The sequence below is a fragment of the Anser anser genome, assembly GCF_964211835.1.
Source record: "Anser anser genome assembly, chromosome: 23".
NCBI lineage: Eukaryota > Metazoa > Chordata > Aves > Anseriformes > Anatidae > Anser > Anser anser.
This window is the reverse complement of record NC_139744.1, coordinates 8,511,214-8,536,180: the sequence shown is the minus strand read 5'-3', so window position 1 is coordinate 8,536,180 and position 24,967 is coordinate 8,511,214. Positions and strand designations below refer to the sequence as shown.

The following is a 24,967-nucleotide window of genomic DNA, read 5'->3' as shown; positions in this document are numbered from 1 at the left end:
TTACGCATTGAGAAGGTGAAAGTACTCACAGATGCCACTTTGAAGGGCAAGGAGGGGTGAGTGAACCCAATGGATGGCCCTGACCGAGGAACCAGAGGCGCAAAAATGTGAGGAGGGCGAGGGGTTTAGGGGGAACGTATGGGCCTGAAGCTAGTCATACCGGACATTATGTGCAACGGGTTGCTGATTTCACGTGAGGAGTACGATTAATAAATCCGTCTGATACGAACTGCATGAGATATGTGGTGGAGAGTTGTTGTTGGAGCATGTCCTGTGAGCATTCATTAAAATGGGGTCTTGTTATGCGCTTGAGTGGAGTTGTATTGGGTGTTGTGGGGTATGGTCCTAGAACATTCATGCCGGGTGGTTTGGTAGGAGTGTGTTTAAGGGTTTAATGGCCGTGTACATGTATGGGTTTAGCACCTGCTTATAAGATAGTCCGTATATAATGTATATTACTGGTACTATAGTATGTATGTATATGGGGTATATAAATTTATGCACGAATATGCATAACCAAATACCCCCGCCTCGGGGGGGGAGGGGGGGGGGGTTAAGCATAATGGCATAGATGGGGTAGAATTATTGGGGGCTTGCGGTTAGTTCCTGTAGTTGAGAACAATGGCGGCTTTTCGAGCCGCAGGCCTCGGGTAGTGTCCGGGCAGGAATAATGACTTATTTTATGTTTTTTTTAGGGATTTGCTTTGCGGTGGGTGTTTTGGGTGTGGCGTCGAATCCTTCGCCGTATTATGGGGTTGTTGGTTTGGTGTTAGCGTCTGTGGCGGGGTGCGGGTGGTTGCTGGGCCTTGGGGTTTCATTCGTGGCTTTAGTGCTGTTTATGGTGTATTTGGGGGGTATGCTGGTGGTGTTTGTTTATTCAGTAGCTTTAGCAGCGGAGCCTTTCCCTGGGGCTTGGGGGGATTGACGGGTGATTGGATGTGCAGTAGCGTTTGTGGCAATTGTTTTTGGGGGGTTGGTGTTTGGGGGGTTTATGGGGGCTTGGAAGTTCGGGGTTTCTACTGTGAATAATGTTGGGGTGTTTGTTGTTCGGTCGGATTTTAGTGGAGTTTCCATGTTTTATTCACATGGGGCAGGGATGTTTTTAGTGGCGGGTTGGGGGCTGTTGTTGACTTTGTTTGTTGTATTGGAGCTTGTGCGGGGGTTGTCGCGGGGTGCTATTCGGGCGGTTTAGGGGTTAGGGTCAGAGAATAGTTTATTGAAAATGCCAGCTTTGGGAGCTGGAGATAAAGGTTTGAGTCCTTTTTTTCTGAGTTTGGGGTACTCTAAGAAGTGGTAAGTCTTCAATCTTTGGTTTACAAGACCAATGTTTTTATAAACTATTAGAGTATTTAGCAGTTGAGTATTTTGTTTTCTAGGGCGCTTGCGGCGGGGAGGAGAAATAGGAGGATAGTGAAGTAGGCGATTGAAGCGAGTTGGCCGATGATGATGAATGGGTGTTCGACGGGTTGGCTTCCTACTCATGTTAGGACGAGGAGGTCGGCGACTAGTACTCAGAATAGGAGCTGGGAGAGTGGTCGGAATGTTATTGCTCGTTGTTTTGATTTGTGCAGGAATGGGATTAGGAATAGGATCAGTACGGAGGCGGCCAGTGCTAATACGCCTCCTAGTTTATTTGGGATTGAACGTAGGATGGCGTAGGCGAATAGGAAGTATCATTCTGGCTTGATGTGTGGTGGGGTTACTAGCGGGTTTGCTGGGGTGAAGTTTTCTGGGTCTCCCAGGAGGTTAACCGCTCATGCTTCTTTCTTATGAGACGTTAGTAAACCAATTACATAGCCTTGTCAAGACTAAATCACAGGTAAAAATCCTGTACATCTCATGTGGCCAACCACTCCCAACTAGGATTCCAAGACGCCTCATCACCCATCATAGAAGAACTCGTTGAATTCCACGACCACGCCCTAATCGTTGCCCTAGCTATCTGCAGCCTAGTTCTCTACCTTTTAGCCCACATACTAACAGAAAAACTCTCGTCCAATGCTGTAGACGCCCAAGAAGTAGAGCTGATCTGGACAATCCTACCTGCTATCGTCCTGGTACTCCTCGCCCTCCCATCCCTACAAATCCTCTACATAATGGACGAAATCGACGAACCAGACCTCACCCTAAAAGCCATCGGCCACCAATGATACTGAAGCTACGAATACACAGACTTCAAAGACCTATCATTCGACTCCTACATAGTGCCCACCCCAGACTTACCCAACGGCCACTTCCGACTGCTAGAAGTTGACCACCGCGTAGTTATCCCAATAGAATCCCCCATCCGCGTGATCATTACTGCAGGAGACGTACTCCACTCCTGAGCAGTCCCAACGCTCGGAGTTAAAACAGACGCAATCCCAGGCCGACTAAACCAAACTTCATTCATTACCACCCGGCCTGGGATTTTTTATGGACAATGCTCAGAAATTTGCGGGGCTAATCACAGCTACATACCCATTGTAGTAGAATCAACCCCACTCCCACATTTCGAGGCCTGATCGTCCCTTCTATCATCATCCTAATCATTAAGAAGCTATGCAACAGCACTAGCCTTTTAAGCTAGCCAAAGAGGGACTTCCCCCTCCTTAATGATATGCCACAGCTTAACCCCGCACCATGATTTTCAATCATAATTATAACCTGATTAACCCTAGCACTCCTCATCCAACCAAAACTACTAGCCTTCACCACAACCAACCCCCCATCAAATAAGACCTCCCTCACTACCAAACCCACACCATGATCCTGACCATGAACCTAAGCTTCTTTGACCAATTTTCCAGCCCCAATCTATTTGGCATCCCCTTAATCCTACTATCCCTACTCTTCCCAGCCCTACTATTCCCGTCCCCAAACAACCGATGAATCAACAACCGCCTTTCTACTATCCAAACATGACTCCTTCACCTAATCACAAAACAACTAATAGTCCCACTCAACAAAAATGGCCACAAATGAGCCATAATATTTACATCCCTAATAATCATACTTCTTACAATCAACCTTCTAGGCCTCCTTCCATATACATTCACCCCAACCACCCAACTATCTATGAACATAGCCCTAGCCTTCCCACTATGGCTCGCCACACTACTAACAGGCATGTTTAACCATGTACGTGCCCCAGGGCCGGCTTAAAGTAGGCTCTATTGTCCCACTTTACTGCTAAATCCGCCTTCCAGAAGTGGTTTCACGCTTCTTTCCGTGTGCCCTATGAATAGGGAATGTAGCCCATTTCTTCCACTCCATAGGCTATACCTTGACCTGTCTTATTAGCGGGGTGCTATTGTGTCCACTGTTGTGCTCTCATTCGAGGTGGGCTGGCGACGGCGGTATGTAGGCTGTGTTGGCAAGGGGTGGTTGGGTTAATCGGGGATTATCGATTGTAGAACAGGCTCCTCTAGGTGGGTTTGGGGCACCGCCAAGTCCTTAGAGTTTTAAGCGTTTGTGCTCGTAGTTCTCTGGCGGATACTTCGGTAAAGTAAGTATCAAGATTTAGGGCCAGGCATAGTGGGGTATCTAATCCCAGTTTGGGCCCTGGCTTTCGTGGGTTTAAATCAGTCGTTAGTTCCTAAGATCATCTTAATGGTGTGTTTAGGTGCATCTTGGGCTTATGACAGCTCAGTTGCATTTTGATCTTAGTTAGCTAGGATAGGCATTTTACCACTCTTTACGCCGTGTCAATAGGACGGTTGATTTGGGTTTCTTGTATGACCGCGGTGGCTGGCACAAGATTTACCAACCCTTGAAGTTAGGCTGTTGCTATAACTAAGTCAAGTTTGCACTCATTGCTTAATGTTAATTACTGCTGAATACCCGTGGGGGCGTGGCTTAGCGAGGCGTCTTGGGCTACTACTTGGGTGTGCCTGATACCCGCTCCTCAAGGCCTGTATGGGGGTAGGTGGTCGAGGGCGTTTACACTGGGGCGCGGATACTTGCATGTATATATTTAGCAAAAACCAACCGTAAGGTTAGGACTAAGTCTTTTGTCCGCAGGCATGTTTTATGCCATCTTGGCAACTTCAGTGCCATGCTTTGTGTTAAGCTATGTGGACGGGGGTGTGGTTAGCTGATAGTTGAGTGGTGAGTGAGAGTGAAGTATATGAAATTATTGCTTGTGTTTACTATTTTTAGTACTGGAGTTTCTCTAATAAGTTTAAGTTATTTTGTATGTGTTTGTGTGTATATATACATCGTTCCGATGATGTCATGGAAGGGATGATTAATCTTCCTATGAGCAGGCCTCCCCCCATTAACAGGCTTTATACCAAAGTGACTTATCATCCAAGAACTAACTAAACAGGAAATAACACCAGCAGCCATGGCAATTGCCATGCTATCACTGCTCAGCCTCTTCTTCTACCTACGCCTCGCATACCACTCAACAATTACCCTTCCCCCCAACTCCTCTAACCACATAAAACAATGATACACTAGCAAAGCCCCAAGCACACCTACTGCGGTCCTTGCCTCACTATCAATCCTCTTACTTCCCCTGTCCCCAATAATACATGCCATTGTCTAGAAACTTAGGATAACACCCCAAACCGAAGGCCTTCAAAGCCTTAAATAAGAGTTAAACCCTCTTAGTTTCTGCACATTAAGACTTACAGAATATTAACCTGTATCTTCTGAATGCAAGTCAGACGCTTTAATTAAGCTAAAGCCTCCCTAGACAGATGGGCTTCGATCCCACAAAACTCTAGTTAACAGCTAAATGCCTAAACCAATTGGCTTCTGCCTACAAAGACCCTGACGCACCCTAGTGCGCATCGATGAGCTTGCAACTCAACATGAATTTCACTACAGAGCCGATAAGAAGAGGAATTAAACCTCTGTAAAAAGGACTACAGCCTAACGCTTCAACACTCAGCCATCTTACCCGTCACCTTCATCAACCGATGACTATTTTCCACTAACCATAAGGATATTGGCACCCTGTACCTCATCTTCGGGGCATGAGCAGGAATAGTCGGCACCGCACTCAGCCTATTAATCCGCGCAGAACTAGGACAACCAGGAACTCTCCTAGGCGACGACCAAATTTACAATGTAATCGTTACCGCTCACGCCTTTGTAATAAGCTTCTTTATAGTCATACCCATCATGATCGGAGGATTCGGCAACTGATTAGTCCCCCTCATAATCGGTGCCCCCGACATAGCATTCCCGCGAATAAACAACATAAGCTTTTGACTCCTCCCCCCATCATTCCTCCTCCTACTAGCCTCATCCACTGTAGAAGCTGGCGCCGGCACAGGCTGAACTGTCTACCCTCCCCTAGCAGGTGACCTTGCCCACGCCGGAGCTTCAGTAGACCTGGCTATCTTCTCACTCCACTTAGCCGGTATCTCCTCCATCCTTGGGGCCATCAACTTTATCACCACAGCCATCAACATAAAACCCCCCGCACTCTCACAATACCAAACCCCACTATTTGTCTGATCCGTACTAATTACCGCCATCCTACTCCTTCTATCACTCCCCGTACTCGCCGCCGGTATTACAATATTACTAACTGATCGAAACCTAAACACCACATTCTTCGACCCCGCTGGAGGAGGAGACCCAATCCTGTACCAACACCTATTCTGATTCTTCGGACACCCAGAAGTCTATATTCTGATCCTACCGGGGTTCGGAATCATCTCACACGTAGTCACGTACTACTCAGGCAAAAAGGAGCCCTTCGGCTACATGGGAATAGTCTGAGCCATACTATCCATCGGCTTCCTAGGATTCATCGTCTGAGCTCACCACATGTTTACAGTAGGAATAGACGTTGATACCCGAGCCTACTTTACATCAGCCACTATAATCATTGCCATCCCTACCGGAATCAAAGTATTTAGCTGACTAGCCACCCTGCACGGAGGAACAATCAAATGAGACCCCCCCCAATACTATGAGCTCTAGGATTTATCTTCCTATTTACCATCGGAGGATTAACAGGAATCGTTCTTGCAAACTCTTCCCTAGACATCGCCCTGCACGACACGTACTACGTAGTTGCCCACTTCCACTACGTCCTATCCATAGGCGCCGTCTTTGCCATTCTAGCAGGATTTACTCACTGATTCCCACTACTCACTGGGTTTACCCTACACCAAACATGAGCAAAAGCCCACTTCGGGGTAATATTTACAGGAGTAAACCTAACGTTCTTCCCCCAGCACTTCCTAGGCCTAGCAGGAATACCCCGACGATACTCGGACTATCCCGACGCCTACACACTATGAAACACCATTTCCTCCATCGGCTCCCTAATCTCAATAGTAGCCGTAATCATACTAATATTCATCATCTGAGAAGCCTTTCCGGCCAAACGAAAAGTCCTACAACCAGAACTAACTACCACAAACGTTGAATGAATCCACGGCTGCCCTCCCCCATACCATACTTTCGAGGAACCGGCCTTCGTCCAAGTACAAGAAAGGAAGGAATCGAACCCTCACATGCTGGTTTCAAGCCAACTGCATTAACCGCTCATGCTTCTTTCTTATGAGATGTTAGTAAACCAATTACATAGCCTTGTCAAGACTAAATCACAGGTAAAAATCCTGTACATCTCATGTGGCCAACCACTCCCAACTAGGATTCCAAGACGCCTCATCACCCATCATAGAAGAACTCGTTGAATTCCACGACCACGCCCTAATCGTTGCCCTAGCTATCTGCAGCCTAGTTCTCTACCTTTTAGCCCACATACTAACAGAAAAACTCTCGTCCAATGCTGTAGACGCCCAAGAAGTAGAGCTGATCTGGACAATCCTACCTGCTATCGTCCTGGTACTCCTCGCCCTCCCATCCCTACAAATCCTCTACATAATGGACAAAATCGATGAACCAGACCTCACCCTAAAAGCCATCGGCCACCAATGATACTGAAGCTACGAATACACAGACTTCAAAGACCTATCATTCGACTCCTACATAGTGCCCACCCCAGACTTACCCAACGGCCACTTCCGACTGCTAGAAGTTGACCACCGCGTAGTTATCCCAATAGAATCCCCCATCCGCGTAATCATTACTGCAGGAGACGTACTCCACTCCTGAGCAGTCCCAACGCTCGGAGTTAAAACAGACGCAATCCCAGGCCGACTAAACCAAACTTCATTCATTACCACCCGGCCTGGGATTTTTTACGGACAATGCTCAGAAATTTGCGGGGCTAATCACAGCTACATACCTACTGTAGTAGAATCAACCCCACTCCCACATTTCGAGGCCTGATCGTCCCTTCTATCATCATCCTAATCATTAAGAAGCTATGCAACAGCACTAGCCTTTTAAGCTAGCCAAAGAGGGACTTCCCCCTCCTTAATGATATGCCACAGCTTAACCCCGCACCATGATTTTCAATCATAATTATAACCTGATTAACCCTAGCACTCCTCATCCAACCAAAACTACTAGCCTTCACCACAACCAACCCCCCATCAAATAAGACCTCCCTCACTACCAAACCCACACCATGATCCTGACCATAAACCTAAGCTTCTTTGACCAATTTTCCAGCCCCAATCTATTTGGCATCCCCTTAATCCTACTATCCCTACTCTTCCCAGCCCTACTATTCCCGTCCCCAAACAACCGATGAATCAACAACCGCCTTTCTACTATCCAAACATGACTCCTTCACCTAATCACAAAACAACTAATAGTCCCACTCAACAAAAATGGCCACAAATGAGCCATAATATTTACATCCCTAATAATCATACTTCTTACAATCAACCTTCTAGGCCTCCTTCCATATACATTCACCCCAACCACCCAACTATCTATGAACATAGCCCTAGCCTTCCCACTATGGCTCGCCACACTACTAACAGGCATGTTTAACCATGTACGTGCCCCAGGGCCGGCTTAAAGTAGGCTCTATTGTCCCACTTTACTGCTAAATCCGCCTTCCAGAAGTGGTTTCACGCTTCTTTCCGTGTGCCCTATGAATAGGGAATGTAGCCCATTTCTTCCACTCCATAGGCTATACCTTGACCTGTCTTATTAGCGGGGTGCTATTGTGTCCACTGTTGTGCTCTCATTCGAGGTGGGCTGGCGACGGCGGTATGTAGGCTGTGTTGGCAAGGGGTGGTTGGGTTAATCGGGGATTATCGATTGTAGAACAGGCTCCTCTAGGTGGGTTTGGGGCACCGCCAAGTCCTTAGAGTTTTAAGCGTTTGTGCTCGTAGTTCTCTGGCGGATACTTCGGTAAAGTAAGTATCAAGATTTAGGGCCAGGCATAGTGGGGTATCTAATCCCAGTTTGGGCCCTGGCTTTCGTGGGTTTAAATCAGTCGTTAGTTCCTAAGATCATCTTAATGGTGTGTTTAGGTGCATCTTGGGCTTATGACAGCTCAGTTGCATTTTGATCTTAGTTAGCTAGGATAGGCATTTTACCACTCTTTACGCCGTGTCAATAGGACGGTTGATTTGGGTTTCTTGTATGACCGCGGTGGCTGGCACAAGATTTACCAACCCTTGAAGTTAGGCTGTTGCTATAACTAAGTCAAGTTTGCACTCATTGCTTAATGTTAATTACTGCTGAATACCCGTGGGGGCGTGGCTTAGCGAGGCGTCTTGGGCTACTACTTGGGTGTGCCTGATACCCGCTCCTCAAGGCCTGTATGGGGGTAGGTGGTCGAGGGCGTTTACACTGGGGCGCGGATACTTGCATGTATATATTTAGCAAAAACCAACCGTAAGGTTAGGACTAAGTCTTTTGTCCGCAGGCATGTTTTATGCCATCTTGGCAACTTCAGTGCCATGCTTTGTGTTAAGCTATGTGGACGGGGGTGTGGTTAGCTGATAGTTGAGTGGTGAGTGAGAGTGAAGTATATGAAATTATTGCTTGTGTTTACTATTTTTAGTACTGGAGTTTCTCTAAGTCCTAGGACTAGGAGGAAATGGTGTTTCATAGTGTGTAGGCGTCGGGATAGTCCGAGTATCGTCGGGGTATTCCTGCTAGGCCTAGGAAGTGCTGGGGGAAGAACGTTAGGTTTACTCCTGTAAATATTACCCCGAAGTGGGCTTTTGCTCATGTTTGGTGTAGGGTAAACCCAGTGAGTAGTGGGAATCAGTGAGTAAATCCTGCTAGAATGGCAAAGACGGCGCCTATGGATAGGACGTAGTGGAAGTGGGCAACTACGTAGTACGTGTCGTGCAGGGCGATGTCTAGGGAAGAGTTTGCAAGAACGATTCCTGTTAATCCTCCGATGGTAAATAGGAAGATAAATCCTAGAGCTCATAGTATTGGGGGGGGTCTCATTTGATTGTTCCTCCGTGCAGGGTGGCTAGTCAGCTAAATACTTTGATTCCGGTAGGGATGGCAATGATTATAGTGGCTGATGTAAAGTAGGCTCGGGTATCAACGTCTATTCCTACTGTAAACATGTGGTGAGCTCAGACGATGAATCCTAGGAAGCCGATGGATAGTATGGCTCAGACTATTCCCATGTAGCCGAAGGGCTCCTTTTTGCCTGAGTAGTACGTGACTACGTGTGAGATGATTCCGAACCCCGGTAGGATCAGAATATAGACTTCTGGGTGTCCGAAGAATCAGAATAGGTGTTGGTACAGGATTGGGTCTCCTCCTCCAGCGGGGTCGAAGAATGTGGTGTTTAGGTTTCGATCAGTTAGTAATATTGTAATACCGGCGGCGAGTACGGGGAGTGATAGAAGGAGTAGGATGGCGGTAATTAGTATGGATCAGACAAATAGTGGGGTTTGGTATTGTGAGAGTGCGGGGGGTTTTATGTTGATGGCTGTGGTGATAAAGTTGATGGCCCCAAGGATGGAGGAGATACCGGCTAAGTGGAGTGAGAAGATAGCCAGGTCTACTGAAGCTCCGGCGTGGGCAAGGTCACCTGCTAGGGGAGGGTAGACAGTTCAGCCTGTGCCGGCACCAGCTTCTACAGTGGATGAGGCTAGTAGGAGGAGGAATGATGGGGGGAGGAGTCAAAAGCTTATGTTGTTTATTCGCGGGAATGCTATGTCGGGGGCACCGATTATGAGGGGGACTAATCAGTTGCCGAATCCTCCGATCATGATGGGTATGACTATAAAGAAGCTTATTACAAAGGCGTGAGCGGTAACGATTACATTGTAAATTTGGTCGTCGCCTAGGAGAGTTCCTGGTTGTCCTAGTTCTGCGCGGATTAATAGGCTGAGTGCGGTGCCGACTATTCCTGCTCATGCCCCGAAGATGAGGTACAGGGTGCCAATATCCTTATGGTTAGTGGAAAATAGTCATCGGTTGATGAAGGTGACGGGTAAGATGGCTGAGTGTTGAAGCGTTAGGCTGTAGTCCTTTTTACAGAGGTTTAATTCCTCTTCTTATCGGCTCTGTAGTGAAATTCATGTTGAGTTGCAAGCTCATCGATGCGCACTAGGGTGCGTCAGGGTCTTTGTAGGCAGAAGCCAATTGGTTTAGGCATTTAGCTGTTAACTAGAGTTTTGTGGGATCGAAGCCCATCTGTCTAGGGAGGCTTTAGCTTAATTAAAGCGTCTGACTTGCATTCAGAAGATACAGGTTAATATTCTGTAAGTCTTAATGTGCAGAAACTAAGAGGGTTTAACTCTTATTTAAGGCTTTGAAGGCCTTCGGTTTGGGGTGTTATCCTAAGTTTCTAGACAATGGCATGTATTATTGGGGACAGGGGAAGTAAGAGGATTGATAGTGAGGCAAGGACCGCAGTAGGTGTGCTTGGGGCTTTGCTAGTGTATCATTGTTTTATGTGGTTAGAGGAGTTGGGGGGAAGGGTAATTGTTGAGTGGTATGCGAGGCGTAGGTAGAAGAAGAGGCTGAGCAGTGATAGCATGGCAATTGCCATGGCTGCTGGTGTTATTTCCTGTTTAGTTAGTTCTTGGATGATAAGTCACTTTGGTATAAAGCCTGTTAATGGGGGGAGGCCTGCTAGGGATAAAAGTACTAGTATTAGGGTGGCGTTTAGCACTGGGGTTTTTGTTCATGAGGTTGTGATCATGGATAGGTTAAGGGCTTTGATTTTGTTAAGGGCTAGGAATACGGCTGATGTTATGATTGTGTATAGGTAGAAGGTAAGTAAGGCCAATTTGGGGCTGTAAACTAGGATGATGGCGATTCAGCCTAAGTGGGAGATGGACGAGAAGGCTAGGATTTTGCGTGTTTGTGTTTGGTTCAGTCCTATTCAGCCTCCTAGTGCTGTTGAGGCTAGGGCCATGGCGGTGAGTAGAGCTGGGTCGAGGGATTTGGATGTTAGTAGGAGCAGGGTTAGTGGGGGGAATTTTATGAGGGTCGAGAGTAGCAGGGCTGTTATTAGTGGCGATCCTTGTAGTACTTCTGGGAATCAGAAGTGAAATGGCACTAGGCCCAGTTTAATAGCGATTGCTGCTGTCAGTAGTAGACAGGAGGTTGGGTGGTTTATTTGTGTGATGTCTCATTGGCCAGTGACTCAGGCATTGGTTATGCTAGAGAATAGGACCAGGGCGGAAGCAGCTGCTTGGGTTAGGAAGTATTTCGTTGCGGCTTCTACTGCTCGTGGGTGGTGGGATTTGGCAATTAGGGGAATGATGGCTAGTGCGTTGATCTCCAGTCCTGTCCAGGCCAGAACTCAGTGGTTGCTGGAAATTGTGATTGTGGTGCCCAAGATGAGGCTGAAGGTTATGATTGGGGTCGCGTAAGGGTTCATTAGTAGAGGAGGGGGTTAAACCATCATTTTCGGGGTATGGGCCCGATAGCTTGATTAGCTGACTCTACTAGAAAATAATATAAGGGAAGTATGGAGAATTTTGATTTCTCTTGTGTGGGTTCAATTCCTACTTTTCTAAGGTCAGCAGGAAATGAGAGGGCTGTTATACCTCTATGTTCACTTTATCATAGTGACCCTTTGTAGTTCAGGCACATTTCCTTATGTAAGGAGGTAGGCCTGCATAGCAGATAGGTATGCTGATGTGTCAGAGGCACAGAGCTAGTGTGAGGGGTAGGAAGTTTTTTCATAGTAGGTGCATTAGTTGGTCATATCGGAATCGTGGGTATGAAGCTCGGACCCATAAGAAACCAGAAGATAGTAGGAGGACTTTTGTGGCTAGGATGACGGGGAATAGTTCTGTGGGTGGCCCTAGGGCGCTTGGGTTTAGGAATATGATGGCTGTAAGTGTATTTATTAGCATAATGTTCGCATATTCAGCTAGGAAGAATAAGGCGAAGGGTCCTGCGGCGTATTCAACGTTAAACCCTGAGACTAGCTCAGATTCACCCTCTGTGAGGTCAAAAGGAGCTCGGTTTGTCTCTGCTAGGGTGGATACGTATCATATTATTGCTAGGGGTCATGAGGAGAAAATGAAGTATAGAGGCTCCTGTGCGACGGCAAAGGAGCTGAGTGTGTAGCTTCCGCTTTGTATGATTATTGATAGCAGGATTATGGCCAGTGTCACTTCGTATGAAATGGTCTGTGCTACTGCCCGTAGGGCTCCGATTAGTGCGTATTTTGAGTTCGAGGCTCAGCCTGATCATAGGACTGAGTAGACGGCTAGGCTTGACATGGCTATTAGGAAGAGAACTCCGAGGTTTAGATCTGCTAGGGGAAATGGGAGTGGTAGTGGTGCTCAAGTGGTGAGGGCTAGGACAAGGGCTAGTATTGGTATCAGAATGAATAGAAGTGGGGAAGAGGTAGAGGGTCGGATGGGCTCTTTGGTAAATAGTTTCAGTCCGTCCGCAAATGGTTGAAGTAGGCCAAAAGGCCCGACAACGTTAGGGCCTTTGCGGGATTGTATGTAGCTTAGGATTTTCCGTTCTACTAGGGTTAGGAAGGCTACGGCAATCAGGATTGGGATGATGTATAGGAGGGATATAATGAGGCAGCTTAGTGTTATTTGAATCATGGGTGAAGCTAGGGAGAGGATTTGAACCTCTGGGGAAAGGGCTTAAGCCTTCTGCACTTGCCGGGCTCTGCCACTCTAGCTGGTCCTTTTCTAGGATTGAAAGTGGTGGGGGAAGGCCCTCTTCACGGTTTAGTTGGTTTCACTGCTTAGAGGGGGGGGGCGTGCTTGTGGTATTGGCCCCACTTTCCCGGTCCTTTCGTACTGGGGAGAGTGTGTCATAGATAGAAACCGACCTGGATTGCTCCGGTCTGAACTCAGATCACGTAGGACTGTTAATCGTTGAACAAACGAACCCTTAATAGCGGCTGCACCATTAGGATGTCCTGATCCAACATCGAGGTCGTAAACCCCCCCGTCGATATGGGCTCTTGAGGGGGATTGCGCTGTTATCCCTGGGGTAGCTTGGTCCATTAATCAATTATATTGGGTCTGGTCACTGTTAGCACTTTGAGGGGTAGCTCTAGGTAAAGAGGTATGGTCTTGTTTTTGGAGGATTTGTTCTCCTCCAAGGTCGCCCCAACCGAAAAATATCGACCAGGCTCTGCGATGGTAGTGGCCCCAGTGGGGTTGATTGAGGATTCGCGGTGGTCGTTGATTTTTAAGTTCCACAGGGTCTTCTCGTCTTATGTTCACATCCCCGCTTTTGCACGGGGAGATCAATTTCACTGATTATCTGTGAGAGACAGTTAAGACCTCGTTTAGCCATTCATACAAGTCTCGATTTATGGGACAATTGATTGCGCTACCTTTGCACGGTTAGGATACCGCGGCCGTTAAACCTAAGTCACCGGGCAGGCATCACCTTCAATACTTGTTTAATTTGCTGAAGGCTATGTTTTTGGTAAACAGTCGGGCCTTATTAATTTGCCGAGTTCCTTTCACAGATTTTAATCGCTCTTATAGGCGCTCCTGAGTCGGGTTAACAGGGTTAGTTAATACGTGGTCTTGTAGGGGTTTTTGTATCTGTCTAGGTCTGTTAATAATGTTTCTATGTAAGCTTGCGCCGTTAGAGGGGTGTGGCCCTGAGTTACTTATTTTAGCATTAATTCTCCTATATTCATAGGTTGACCTGTTTGTGATAAGGGAATCATCTTATTTTGGTATTTTTAGGTGGTGGAGCTTTGACGCACTCTTTTTTGATGGCTGCTTTAGGGCCCACGGTAGGATCAGTAGTAAGAATTATCCGCTAGTCGAGGTTGTGTCCTTTTTTAATGGAGCTGTCCCTCCATTAAATAGCTCTTAATCATCTCATTAGGGTTCAGGATGTCCGGTAGGGAGGATTAAGGGGGAACTTAGATTCGTTTCACAGGTAACCAGCTATCACCCAGCTCGGTTGGCTTTTCACCTCTACTGACAAGTCATCCCACTCTTTTGCAACAGAGACGGGTTCGCTCTCTTTAACTGCTTGAAAGTAGCTCGCTTGGGTTTCGGGGGGGCAAACTTTAGTTCACTTTGCTTGGTTGTTCTCGCTAAACCATGATGCAAAAGGTACAAGGGTTGATCTTTGCTGTCTGTCGCTTTGATTGTTTCACTGCTATTTCATCTTTCCCTTACGGTACTGGGGTCTCTATCGCGTCTAAGTGTCTTTTCTATCGCCTATACTAAGACTGTAAAATGCTTTAGTTTAATTAGTTTAGTAAATTCTTTAGTTTTGGTGTACTATTTGTGTGGTTGAGCTAGAGGGGGGGCTTCAAGACGATCCGGTCTAGTAGATATCTTTCAGGTGTAAGCTGAGTGCTTTGGTGTTATAGCTACGTCTTGATATTCTAAGTACACCTTCCGGTACACTTACCTTGTTACGACTTACCTCATCTTCAGCGTATTTATGGTATTAGTTATGTGGGATGTGGCTTTTGAGGAGGGTGACGGGCGGTATGTACGTGCCCCAGGGCCGGCTTAAAGTAGGCTCTATTGTCCCACTTTACTGCTAAATCCGCCTTCCAGAAGTGGTTTCACGCTTCTTTCCGTGTGCCCTATGAATAGGGAATGTAGCCCATTTCTTCCACTCCATAGGCTATACCTTGACCTGTCTTATTAGCGGGGTGCTATTGTGTCCACTGTTGTGCTCTCATTCGAGGTGGGCTGGCGACGGCGGTATGTAGGCTGTGTTGGCAAGGGGTGGTTGGGTTAATCGGGGATTATCGATTGTAGAACAGGCTCCTCTAGGTGGGTTTGGGGCACCGCCAAGTCCTTAGAGTTTTAAGCGTTTGTGCTCGTAGTTCTCTGGCGGATACTTCGGTAAAGTAAGTATCAAGATTTAGGGCCAGGCATAGTGGGGTATCTAATCCCAGTTTGGGCCCTGGCTTTCGTGGGTTTAAATCAGTCGTTAGTTCCTAAGATCATCTTAATGGTGTGTTTAGGTGCATCTTGGGCTTATGACAGCTCAGTTGCATTTTGATCTTAGTTAGCTAGGATAGGCATTTTACCACTCTTTACGCCGTGTCAATAGGACGGTTGATTTGGGTTTCTTGTATGAGCGCGGTGGCTGGCACAAGATTTACCAACCCTTGAAGTTAGGCTGTTGCTATAACTAAGTCAAGTTTGCACTCATTGCTTAATGTTAATTACTGCTGAATACCCGTGGGGGCGTGGCTTAGCGAGGCGTCTTGGGCTACTACTTGGGTGTGCCTGATACCCGCTCCTCAAGGCCTGTATGGGGGTAGGTGGTCGAGGGCGTTTACACTGGGGCGCGGATACTTGCATGTATATATTTAGCAAAAACCAACCGTAAGGTTAGGACTAAGTCTTTTGTCCGCAGGCATGTTTTATGCCATCTTGGCAACTTCAGTGCCATGCTTTGTGTTAAGCTATGTGGACGGGGGTGTGGTTAGCTGATAGTTGAGTGGTGAGTGAGAGTGAAGTATATGAAATTATTGCTTGTGTTTACTATTTTTAGTACTGGAGTTTCTCTAATAAGTTTAAGTTATTTTGTATGTGTTTGTGTGTATATATACATCGTTCCGATGATGTCATGGAAGGGATGATTAATCTTCCTATGAGCAGGCCTCCCCCCATTAACAGGCTTTATACCAAAGTGACTTATCATCCAAGAACTAACTAAACAGGAAATAACACCAGCAGCCATGGCAATTGCCATGCTATCACTGCTCAGCCTCTTCTTCTACCTACGCCTCGCATACCACTCAACAATTACCCTTCCCCCCAACTCCTCTAACCACATAAAACAATGATACACTAGCAAAGCCCCAAGCACACCTACTGCGGTCCTTGCCTCACTATCAATCCTCTTACTTCCCCTGTCCCCAATAATACATGCCATTGTCTAGAAACTTAGGATAACACCCCAAACCGAAGGCCTTCAAAGCCTTAAATAAGAGTTAAACCCTCTTAGTTTCTGCACATTAAGACTTACAGAATATTAACCTGTATCTTCTGAATGCAAGTCAGACGCTTTAATTAAGCTAAAGCCTCCCTAGACAGATGGGCTTCGATCCCACAAAACTCTAGTTAACAGCTAAATGCCTAAACCAATTGGCTTCTGCCTACAAAGACCCTGACGCACCCTAGTGCGCATCGATGAGCTTGCAACTCAACATGAATTTCACTACAGAGCCGATAAGAAGAGGAATTAAACCTCTGTAAAAAGGACTACAGCCTAACGCTTCAACACTCAGCCATCTTACCCGTCACCTTCATCAACCGATGACTATTTTCCACTAACCATAAGGATATTGGCACCCTGTACCTCATCTTCGGGGCATGAGCAGGAATAGTCGGCACCGCACTCAGCCTATTAATCCGCGCAGAACTAGGACAACCAGGAACTCTCCTAGGCGACGACCAAATTTACAATGTAATCGTTACCGCTCACGCCTTTGTAATAATCTTCTTTATAGTCATACCCATCATGATCGGAGGATTCGGCAACTGATTAGTCCCCCTCATAATCGGTGCCCCCGACATAGCATTCCCGCGAACAAACAACATAAGCTTTTGACTCCTCCCCCCATCATTCCTCCTCCTACTAGCCTCATCCACTGTAGAAGCTGGCGCCGGCACAGGCTGAACTGTCTACCCTCCCCTAGCAGGTGACCTTGCCCACGCCGGAGCTTCAGTAGACCTGGCTATCTTCTCACTCCACTTAGCCGGTATCTCCTCCATCCTTGGGGCCATCAACTTTATCACCACAGCCATCAACATAAAACCCCCCGCACTCTCACAATACCAAACCCCACTATTTGTCTGATCCGTACTAATTACCGCCATCCTACTCCTTCTATCACTCCCCGTACTCGCCGCCGGTATTACAATATTACTAACTGATCGAAACCTAAACACCACATTCTTCGACCCCGCTGGAGGAGGAGACCCAATCCTGTACCAACACCTATTCTGATTCTTCGGACACCCAGAAGTCTATATTCTGATCCTACCGGGGTTCGGAATCATCTCACACGTAGTCACGTACTACTCAGGCAAAAAGGAGCCCTTCGGCTACATGGGAATAGTCTGAGCCATACTATCCATCGGCTTCCTAGGATTCATCGTCTGAGCTCACCACATGTTTACAGTAGGAATAGACGTTGATACCCGAGCCTACTTTACATCAGCCACTATAATCATTGCCATCCCTACCGGAATCAAAGTATTTAGCTGACTAGCCACCCTGCACGGAGGAACAATCAAATGAGACCCCCCCCAATACTATGAGCTCTAGGATTTATCTTCCTATTTACCATCGGAGGATTAACAGGAATCGTTCTTGCAAACTCTTCCCTAGACATCGCCCTGCACGACACGTACTACGTAGTTGCCCACTTCCACTACGTCCTATCCATAGGCGCCGTCTTTGCCATTCTAGCAGGATTTACTCACTGATTCCCACTACTCACTGGGTTTACCCTACACCAAACATGAGCAAAAGCCCACTTCGGGGTAATATTTACAGGAGTAAACCTAACGTTCTTCCCCCAGCACTTCCTAGGCCTAGCAGGAATACCCCGACGATACTCGGACTATCCCGACGCCTACACACTATGAAACACCATTTCCTCCATCGGCTCCCTAATCTCAATAGTAGCCGTAATCATACTAATATTCATCATCTGAGAAGCCTTTCCGGCCAAACGAAAAGTCCTACAACCAGAACTAACTACCACAAACGTTGAATGAATCCACGGCTGCCCTCCCCCATACCATACTTTCGAGGAACCGGCCTTCGTCCAAGTACAAGAAAGGAAGGAATCGAACCCTCACATGCTGGTTTCAAGCCAACTGCATTAACCGCTCATGCTTCTTTCTTATGAGATGTTAGTAAACCAATTACATAGCCTTGTCAAGACTAAATCACAGGTAAAAATCCTGTACATCTCATGTGGCCAACCACTCCCAACTAGGATTCCAAGACGCCTCATCACCCATCATAGAAGAACTCGTTGAATTCCACGACCACGCCCTAATCGTTGCCCTAGCTATCTGCAGCCTAGTTCTCTACCTTTTAGCCCACATACTAACAGAAAAACTCTCGTCCAATGCTGTAGACGCCCAAGAAGTAGAGCTGATCTGGACAATCCTACCTGCTATCGTCCTGGTACTCCTCGCCCTCCCATCCCTACAAATCCTCTACATAATGGACGAAATCGACGAACCAGACCTCACCCTAAAAGCCATCGGCCACCAATGATACTGAAGCTACGAATACACAGACTTCAAAGACCTATCATTCGACTCCTACATAGTGCCCACCCCAGACTTACCCAACGGCCACTTCCGACTGCTAGAAGTTGACCACCGCGTAGTTATCCCAATAGAATCCCCCATCCGCGTAATCATTACTGCAGGAGACGTACTCCACTCCTGAGCAGTCCCAACGCTCGGAGTTAAAACAGACGCAATCCCAGGCCGACTAAACCAAACTTCATTCATTACCACCCGGCCTGGGATTTTTTACGGACAATGCTCAGAAATTTGCGGGGCTAATCACAGCTACATACCTACTGTAGTAGAATCAACCCCACTCCCACATTTCGAGGCCTGATCGTCCCTTCTATCATCATCCTAATCATTAAGAAGCTATGCAACAGCACTAGCCTTTTAAGCTAGCCAAAGAGGGACTTCCCCCTCCTTAATGATATGCCACAGCTTAACCCCGCACCATGATTTTCAATCATAATTATAACCTGATTAACCCTAGCACTCCTCATCCAACCAAAACTACTAGCCTTCACCACAACCAACCCCCCATCAAATAAGACCTCCCTCACTACCAAACCCACACCATGATCCTGACCATGAACCTAAGCTTCTTTGACCAATTTTCCAGCCCCAATCTATTTGGCATCCCCTTAATCCTACTATCCCTACTCTTCCCAGCCCTACTATTCCCGTCCCCAAACAACCGATGAATCAACAACCGCCTTTCTACTATCCAAACATGACTCCTTCACCTAATCACAAAACAACTAATAGTCCCACTCAACAAAAATGGCCACAAATGAGCCATAATATTTACATCCCTAATAATCATACTTCTTACAATCAACCTTCTAGGCCTCCTTCCATATACATTCACCCCAACCACCCAACTATCTATGAACATAGCCCTAGCCTTCCCACTATGGCTCGCCACACTACTAACAGGCATGTTTAACCATGTACGTGCCCCAGGGCCGGCTTAAAGTAGGCTCTATTGTCCCACTTTACTGCTAAATCCGCCTTCCAGAAGTGGTTTCACGCTTCTTTCCGTGTGCCCTATGAATAGGGAATGTAGCCCATTTCTTCCACTCCATAGGCTATACCTTGACCTGTCTTATTAGCGGGGTGCTATTGTGTCCACTGTTGTGCTCTCATTCGAGGTGGGCTGGCGACGGCGGTATGTAGGCTGTGTTGGCAAGGGGTGGTTGGGTTAATCGGGGATTATCGATTGTAGAACAGGCTCCTCTAGGTGGGTTTGGGGCACCGCCAAGTCCTTAGAGTTTTAAGCGTTTGTGCTCGTAGTTCTCTGGCGGATACTTCGGTAAAGTAAGTATCAAGATTTAGGGCCAGGCATAGTGGGGTATCTAATCCCAGTTTGGGCCCTGGCTTTCGTGGGTTTAAATCAGTCGTTAGTTCCTAAGATCATCTTAATGGTGTGTTTAGGTGCATCTTGGGCTTATGACAGCTCAGTTGCATTTTGATCTTAGTTAGCTAGGATAGGCATTTTACCACTCTTTACGCCGTGTCAATAGGACGGTTGATTTGGGTTTCTTGTATGACCGCGGTGGCTGGCACAAGATTTACCAACCCTTGAAGTTAGGCTGTTGCTATAACTAAGTCAAGTTTGCACTCATTGCTTAATGTTAATTACTGCTGAATACCCGTGGGGGCGTGGCTTAGCGAGGCGTCTTGGGCTACTACTTGGGTGTGCCTGATACCCGCTCCTCAAGGCCTGTATGGGGGTAGGTGGTCGAGGGCGTTTACACTGGGGCGCGGATACTTGCATGTATATATTTAGCAAAAACCAACCGTAAGGTTAGGACTAAGTCTTTTGTCCGCAGGCATGTTTTATGCCATCTTGGCAACTTCAGTGCCATGCTTTGTGTTAAGCTATGTGGACGGGGGTGTGGTTAGCTGATAGTTGAGTGGTGAGTGAGAGTGAAGTATATGAAATTATTGCTTGTGTTTACTATTTTTAGTACTGGAGTTTCTCTAATAAGTTTAAGTTATTTTGTATGTGTTTGTGTGTATATATACATCGTTCCGATGATGTCATGGAAGGGATGATTAATGGAGTTTTAGAGGTAGTTTGCTGGGATTGGGCGATGAAGGTTTATGCTACATGGTGGTTAGCGAAAGTTTACTGGTTTAGTTTGTGAAGCGCAGGGGTTGCGCTTAATGATTTGTTGTTTTGTGCTATGTCCAACGAGCATTCATCCAATAGCCCCATTTAACCCGGAGGGTGGAGGTAACATTAACTGAATGTGGTCAAAGTGCATCAGTGTCAGGATGATTCCCCATATACGCCAACCGTCTCATCGAGGGACCCTTGAAATATAGGATAGGCCGTGAGGCAGGTGTGTCCAGGCTTAGATTGTGGGACCCCCGAGATCACTGGGAATAGCCACCTGTGAGGTAACCCCGGAAAAAATAAGAGGAACCAGAGGCGCCAAAAAGCTGGAACATGCCGCGATTACGCATTGAGAAGGTGAAAGTACTCACAGATGCCACTTTGAAGGGCAAGGAGGGGTGAGTGAACCCAATGGATGGCCCTGACCGAGGAACCAGAGGCGCAAAAATGTGAGGAGGGCGAGGGGTTTAGGGGGAACGTATGGGCCTGAAGCTAGTCATACCGGACATTATGTGCAACGGGTTGCTGATTTCACGTGAGGAGTACGATTAATAAATCCGTCTGATACGAACTGCATGAGATATGTGGTGGAGAGTTGTTGTTGGAGCATGTCCTGTGAGCATTCATTAAAATGGGGTCTTGTTATGCGCTTGAGTGGAGTTGTATTGGGTGTTGTGGGGTATGGTCCTAGAACATTCATGCCGGGTGGTTTGGTAGGAGTGTGTTTAAGGGTTTAATGGCCGTGTACATGTATGGGTTTAGCACCTGCTTATAAGATAGTCCGTATATAATGTATATTACTGGTACTATAGTATGTATGTATATGGGGTATATAAATTTATGCACGAATATGCATAACCAAATACCCCCGCCTCGGGGGGGGAGGGGGGGGGGGTTAAGCATAATGGCATAGATGGGGTAGAATTATTGGGGGCTTGCGGTTAGTTCCTGTAGTTGAGAACAATGGCGGCTTTTCGAGCCGCAGGCCTCGGGTAGTGTCCGGGCAGGAATAATGACTTATTTTATGTTTTTTTTAGGGATTTGCTTTGCGGTGGGTGTTTTGGGTGTGGCGTCGAATCCTTCGCCGTATTATGGGGTTGTTGGTTTGGTGTTAGCGTCTGTGGCGGGGTGCGGGTGGTTGCTGGGCCTTGGGGTTTCGTTCGTGGCTTTAGTGCTGTTTATGGTGTATTTGGGGGGTATGCTGGTGGTGTTTGTTTATTCAGTAGCTTTAGCAGCGGAGCCTTTCCCTGGGGCTTGGGGGGATTGACGGGTGATTGGATGTGCAGTAGCGTTTGTGGCAATTGTTTTTGGGGGGTTGGTGTTTGGGGGGTTTATGGGGGCTTGGAAGTTCGGGGTTTCTACTGTGAATAATGTTGGGGTGTTTGTTGTTCGGTCGGATTTTAGTGGAGTTTCCATGTTTTATTCACATGGGGCAGGGATGTTTTTAGTGGCGGGTTGGGGGCTGTTGTTGACTTTGTTTGTTGTATTGGAGCTTGTGCGGGGGTTGTCGCGGGGTGCTATTCGGGCGGTTTAGGGGTTAGGGTCAGAGAATAGTTTATTGAAAATGCCAGCTTTGGGAGCTGGAGATAAAGGTTTGAGTCCTTTTTTTCTGAGTTTGGGGTACTCTAAGAAGTGGTAAGTCTTCAATCTTTGGTTTACAAGACCAATGTTTTTATAAACTATTAGAGTATTTAGCAGTTGAGTATTTTGTTTTCTAGGGCGCTTGCGGCGGGGAGGAGAAATAGGAGGATAGTGAAGTAGGCGATTGAAGCGAGTTGGCCGATGATGATGAATGGGTGTTCGACGGGTTGGCTTCCTACTCATGTTAGGACGAGGAGGTCGGCGACTAGTACTCAGAATAGGAGCTGGGAGAGTGGTCGGAATGTTATTGCTCGTTGTTTTGATTTGTGCAGGAATGGGATTAGGAATAGGATCAGTACGGAGGCGGCCAGTGCTAATACGCCTCCTAGTTTATTTGGGATTGAACGTAGGATGGCGTAGGCGAATAGGAAGTATCATTCTGGCTTGATGTGTGGTGGGGTTACTAGCGGGTTTGCTGGGGTGAAGTTTTCTGGGTCTCCCAGGAGGTTAACCGCTCATGCTTCTTTCTTATGAGACGTTAGTAAACCAATTACATAGCCTTGTCAAGACTAAATCACAGGTAAAAATCCTGTACATCTCATGTGGCCAACCACTCCCAACTAGGATTCCAAGACGCCTCATCACCCATCATAGAAGAACTCGTTGAATTCCACGACCACGCCCTAATCGTTGCCCTAGCTATCTGCAGCCTAGTTCTCTACCTTTTAGCCCACATACTAACAGAAAAACTCTCGTCCAATGCTGTAGACGCCCAAGAAGTAGAGCTGATCTGGACAATCCTACCTGCTATCGTCCTGGTACTCCTCGCCCTCCCATCCCTACAAATCCTCTACATAATGGACGAAATCGACGAACCAGACCTCACCCTAAAAGCCATCGGCCACCAATGATACTGAAGCTACGAATACACAGACTTCAAAGACCTATCATTCGACTCCTACATAGTGCCCACCCCAGACTTACCCAACGGCCACTTCCGACTGCTAGAAGTTGACCACCGCGTAGTTATCCCAATAGAATCCCCCATCCGCGTAATCATTACTGCAGGAGACGTACTCCACTCCTGAGCAGTCCCAACGCTCGGAGTTAAAACAGACGCAATCCCAGGCCGACTAAACCAAACTTCATTCATTACCACCCGGCCTGGGATTTTTTACGGACAATGCTCAGAAATTTGCGGGGCTAATCACAGCTACATACCTACTGTAGTAGAATCAACCCCACTCCCACATTTCGAGGCCTGATCGTCCCTTCTATCATCATCCTAATCATTAAGAAGCTATGCAACAGCACTAGCCTTTTAAGCTAGCCAAAGAGGGACTTCCCCCTCCTTAATGATATGCCACAGCTTAACCCCGCACCATGATTTTCAATCATAATTATAACCTGATTAACCCTAGCACTCCTCATCCAACCAAAACTACTAGCCTTCACCACAACCAACCCCCCATCAAATAAGACCTCCCTCACTACCAAACCCACACCATGATCCTGACCATGAACCTAAGCTTCTTTGACCAATTTTCCAGCCCCAATCTATTTGGCATCCCCTTAATCCTACTATCCCTACTCTTCCCAGCCCTACTATTCCCGTCCCCAAACAACCGATGAATCAACAACCGCCTTTCTACTATCCAAACATGACTCCTTCACCTAATCACAAAACAACTAATAGTCCCACTCAACAAAAATGGCCACAAATGAGCCATAATATTTACATCCCTAATAATCATACTTCTTACAATCAACCTTCTAGGCCTCCTTCCATATACATTCACCCCAACCACCCAACTATCTATGAACATAGCCCTAGCCTTCCCACTATGGCTCGCCACACTACTAACAGGCATGTTTAACCATGTACGTGCCCCAGGGCCGGCTTAAAGTAGGCTCTATTGTCCCACTTTACTGCTAAATCCGCCTTCCAGAAGTGGTTTCACGCTTCTTTCCGTGTGCCCTATGAATAGGGAATGTAGCCCATTTCTTCCACTCCATAGGCTATACCTTGACCTGTCTTATTAGCGGGGTGCTATTGTGTCCACTGTTGTGCTCTCATTCGAGGTGGGCTGGCGACGGCGGTATGTAGGCTGTGTTGGCAAGGGGTGGTTGGGTTAATCGGGGATTATCGATTGTAGAACAGGCTCCTCTAGGTGGGTTTGGGGCACCGCCAAGTCCTTAGAGTTTTAAGCGTTTGTGCTCGTAGTTCTCTGGCGGATACTTCGGTAAAGTAAGTATCAAGATTTAGGGCCAGGCATAGTGGGGTATCTAATCCCAGTTTGGGCCCTGGCTTTCGTGGGTTTAAATCAGTCGTTAGTTCCTAAGATCATCTTAATGGTGTGTTTAGGTGCATCTTGGGCTTATGACAGCTTAGTTGCATTTTGATCTTAGTTAGCTAGGATAGGCATTTTACCACTCTTTACGCCGTGTCAATAGGACGGTTGATTTGGGTTTCTTGTATGAGCGCGGTGGCTGGCACAAGATTTACCAACCCTTGAAGTTAGGCTGTTGCTATAACTAAGTCAAGTTTGCACTCATTGCTTAATGTTAATTACTGCTGAATACCCGTGGGGGCGTGGCTTAGTGAGGCGTCTTGGGCTACTACTTGGGTGTGCCTGATACCCGCTCCTCAAGGCCTGTATGGGGGTAGGTGGTCGAGGGCGTTTACACTGGGGCGCGGATACTTGCATGTATATATTTAGCAAAAACCAAC

General features: G+C 47.0%; 3 long non-coding RNA genes across 3 annotated transcripts in view; 2 read left to right on the top strand and 1 right to left on the bottom strand.

The window, feature by feature from the left end:
• The window catches only part of LOC310885477, a 22,633-nt gene extending 4,499 nt beyond the window's left edge, over positions 1-18,134 (top strand). The window contains exon 2 of the long non-coding RNA XR_014574833.1: positions 11,930-18,134. This is a non-coding gene — a long non-coding RNA (uncharacterized lncRNA). The remainder of the gene's footprint in view (positions 1-11,929) is intronic.
• LOC310885475 lies at positions 12,950-24,967 on the bottom strand. Its single transcript, XR_014574831.1, has 2 exons — positions 24,300-24,967; positions 12,950-14,926 (listed from the first exon to the last, which is right to left on the bottom strand). It is a non-coding gene; the product is annotated as an uncharacterized lncRNA (long non-coding RNA).
• The window catches only part of LOC310885466, a 120,298-nt gene continuing 117,528 nt past the window's right edge, over positions 22,198-24,967 (top strand). Inside the window, exon 1 of the long non-coding RNA XR_014574822.1 lies at positions 22,198-22,742. This is a non-coding gene — a long non-coding RNA (uncharacterized lncRNA). The remainder of the gene's footprint in view (positions 22,743-24,967) is intronic.